The sequence below is a fragment of the Watersipora subatra genome, chromosome 4 (assembly GCF_963576615.1).
Source record: "Watersipora subatra chromosome 4, tzWatSuba1.1, whole genome shotgun sequence".
Lineage (NCBI taxonomy): Eukaryota > Metazoa > Bryozoa > Gymnolaemata > Cheilostomatida > Watersiporidae > Watersipora > Watersipora subatra.
The window spans coordinates 62871477-62875650 of record NC_088711.1 but is presented as its reverse complement, the minus strand read 5'-3'; the positions used below and the strand labels follow the sequence as shown (position 1 = coordinate 62875650).

At 33.8% G+C, this 4174-nt stretch overlaps 1 protein-coding gene across 2 annotated transcripts in view; it reads left to right on the top strand.

Annotated features, from left to right (window-relative positions):
* LOC137392890 (ankyrin repeat and fibronectin type-III domain-containing protein 1-like) overlaps window positions 1-4174 on the top strand; it is a 199045-nt gene that overhangs the window by 155058 nt on the left and 39813 nt on the right. The window lies entirely within an intron of this gene.

Genomic DNA, 4174 nt, shown 5'->3' with positions numbered 1-4174 from the left:
ACCAGAATGATAAGAATGGAGGGTATATACACTAGGAGACTACGCTGGTAAGAGCGCAAATGCTAAACCATAGCTATTGTGTATGAGCAAGGAGGGCGGCATCAGCATGTTGCTTTACAAGTGAATTAAAACAGAAGATTTTACGTGAGCCCTTTGATTAGTGAGGCGAGGTGGCAGATTACAAATAATGAATATTGTTCAATGGTCAGTTTAGAAAGACTATATGGCCCATCATAAGATAAACAAGCTTAAAGGGTCATACAAAAACACGACCTAGCGAATAACAAGCCCTTTCGAGTTACAACTTCTCACTTATGTAAAGTAAAACAATGGAATGAAAATATGAAGAAAACGATCAAAAACAATGTTGACAAAAAGTGCCTAGAGAATATAAACAGTGAAAATTGACACATCTAAAGGCATTACTACAGTGAAAATGTGCTCATGACCTGCACTACAACTAAATCTTTTACAACAGCACGTTTCGCATTTAATCTGGTACTTTAAATATTGAAGTGCTGAATTACGTATAGTAATAATTAGCAAGAAGACGGCAACAAAACATTTGGATAATACCATCCACTATTATGAGCTGGTCTGAAATGACTAGATCGTAAAAAGAACATAAACTCAGAGCTGCAAATCTATTTTTCTGTCAATCCTCTGCTAAAGACACAGTGATATATATATAGTAGTGGAGACATCTTTGTTTTGTTCATTCACTTTAGAGGTTATTTAATATCACAATTTATGAGATAACCAGCCAGTTTGCCTTTGTTCACAATTTTACCAACGTATATAGGCTTAGCCTCTGGTTCAAACCTAGCGTTTCACCAATATTGTATTATATGTATATACTGTACAATGATATACTCCTGAAGCCCAAACTTGATGTAGGGAAAAGCTGTGGAAGAAGATTTAGTGTTAGGGTTGCCAACTGAATTACCGCTGAATAACATATTTTGAACTACACCCATTAGGATGCTGTTTTGACTGCTGACGAAAAGCACAACATAAGTTAACATCTAATACTGCATTATCAACTATCTTCATCTTAGAAATTAGTATTTTAAAGTTGTTCTGTCCCATCATATTATTTCTTTTTTCGAGTGGAGATAAACAACTCCAACAAATAACAGTAGTTAACCTTATGGTCACTAAGCAAATAAATTTGAAGTTATCCTACCCTGCCCATACCAATGAAACAACTCACAATGAAGCAAATGGCCTATTTTAATAGCTCATACTTAGTTTTGAGAAACCGGAATGCTTTACTCGCTAGTTAATGACACAAAAATATTTAATTGAACATATTAACCTTGATAGACTTTTTTTAGCCTCAACTAAACCAGAAATTAAACAGAAAAATAAAAGCACTTTCAGCATTATAGTGAATGACGGCGAATTATAACAAGGTTGACCAGTATTTCCATTTCTGAAGCCTAAAAATGACGTTACATGAAACCTGCAACCAACACGCAGACCTAATCTCACAATTTTTCACCCTCTACACAGCTCTACCGCCATGATGCCTTGCATGCACCGAAATGAGGGGCGTTGTTGATATTTCACTCAACCAATCACAACGAGGGGTATAAATGAAAGCAAACCAACAAGCTACATATACTTGTTAAATTATGTTGGAAAAAAGTTGCTCAAAACAAAGAAGTTTGTGCTAAACATGTTAGTTAGATGTCTTATACCGAGTAGAAAATCTAGCAATACTATAGGATGTTTTCTGCAGTTCATAAATGTGGTATATGAAAAATAATCTAAAATAAACTCGGTAGAATACAAATGTAACTATATATTTTGTTACCCGAATATGTGCAACCTACCTGCATCAAAAGTGCAATAAAATCGTCAATAAATTACTCAGTAAACTCATGCAGTCAAGATTATCATAGAGTTATAAACCATGTAATTACGGTATGCTATAGAAAACTGCTGATTATATGCAGGAAAGACATCTTATTAACATGAATTCCACATCTAAATCGAGCTATCAGCGTTGGAAATACATGTAATCATGGTTTTTCAAAAGATCACATTTTTTTAATGTTTACGATTTTTTTGATAAATTTCACTTTTTCTGCTCATTTTTGTTCATGCAAAATGTTAGTGCATTGCATTACACATTAAAATGCTGGTGAAATCACTTTTTAGTATTACTGACGTACACCTTTTGGCACGTAATTTGGCAACGTTTTGTTTATTTCATCAATAGGAAAATAGAACAAAACATTTAAGTAATAAACTCATCACATGGCTGTCAACATAAGAGTATATAATCTCTAATAATGAACAATAAATATAACAACACAGAGGAGGAGATTATGAGGCCTATATGCAACGGTGAACCGGTCACGGCAAGGCCCAGTTAGACGATAGCGGAAAAAAAATAAACTCATTCCCGCTGCAAAAGATGAACTTTTAAACTACTTTTAAATTCGGAAATGGCCCTATGTTTTAATATATATAGGTAGTTGGTTCCATAGCACCGATTCTTGGTATGTTGTTTTTCAATGACTGGCAGCAGAGCTAGATGGTGGAATGGGTAAATTTATAAAACTTTGTCTCGTAATTTTTACAGGCACAGTGTTTTAAAGATAATCTTGAAATGTTAGAAAAGCACGAACTTCTTTCTTACATTCAACAGCCATCAGAACTTATGGGCAACTATGTAAGTTAGTGTAGCAGAGCTACAAGCAGTTTCACACAAAGTACAAATAAAAGTCGAATACATAAAATGAACTATGAAATAGTTAAGCCCGTTTTTCCTTGGTGTGATCGATGTGGTTCATCATGTGCGAAATATAAATACCAGCTTGCCAGTTTTTTCAATACCTAACAGGTTTCTTATTTTTGAATGGACAAAGTTAAAGATAGAAATACTCTTTCAATGTTTGCACTTGAGCTGACTGCACTGAAATACTTGAAGTGATAATGTCATTTATTCAACAAAATAGTGAAAAAAAAGCTGCACCAGTAACAGCTGATACTTCACAATTAATTCTGCGTTGAGATTTACTTAATAAACTAATAGATCCTAATTTCAAAGGTGCTTTTGCCACATTTTACTATGTATGCAGTCAACTTTCCGCAACACACTAATACTAAAACATACTAATTCATGACAGAAGAGTGTGTACAGATTCGTTACACAGATCAAAACAAGATACTTTGTCTAGAAACATTGATTTTGCAAAACAATGAAAAGGCAAAGAAAGCATTATTTTTTCATAAAAATCATGATTTAAATCATTTGATGTTTTCTTGCCAATCCTGCAAGCTATAGATAACAAAACTGAGTAAACAGTTGAAAGTATCTCTTGAAGAAACAAAACTACCTCCCGTCTAAGCAACGTGTACTCTTTCACGTAAAGCTATAAAAAACTTTCAGTTAATAAAACTAGCTAAAACACATTAAACAAATAAGCATATCATTTCACCAGTGCAACTGTGTTATTTCTTCAACCTCGATCCAAATAATCTTGCTTGATCATTATGCTATCGCGTTATACAGATAATGATTTGAAAAACCCAAACATAATTGTAAGCATGCGCAAACGTAATTTCCGATTGTTTTTAATGTTTGCGCTACAAACGCCACATTCGGCGAGTTTTCGTCTGGCGGTTACCGTAAATATACGTGTAAAGTAGGTGCGTCAAGGCTCGCCAACCGACCGTCGGTAAAATGATGATGCACATGTATTGATCATTGATCTAAATTGATCATAAATGATCAATTTAGATCTAAAAATTGGATCTAAATTGGAACCGGAAATCTAAACTTGAAATTTTGAAATATCAAGTAACACCTTTACGACACACAGCAAAACTGCAACACCTCCCTCCTTTAGTTTTACCATTTTTTACCAAAACATACGTGCTCAAAGATACCTTGCAGCCAAAAAAAGACTTATGAGAGCCTATTCCCTAGCCTATTCTTCTACATTAAGCTGCTTCATTATTCAGATGCGGCCATAATAATGAATACAAATAATAATACTAGAAATAATAATAATACAAATGATAATGACATTTATCTTTTGTAGGTTAATCATTGATTTCTTAAAACAATCCTTACTGTCTTTAATTGATTACCTATAGTGATGTGATCTATTTTTAGAGTTGGTTAAAATAAACCAAGCACCTGCTTCTAAGAAACGGA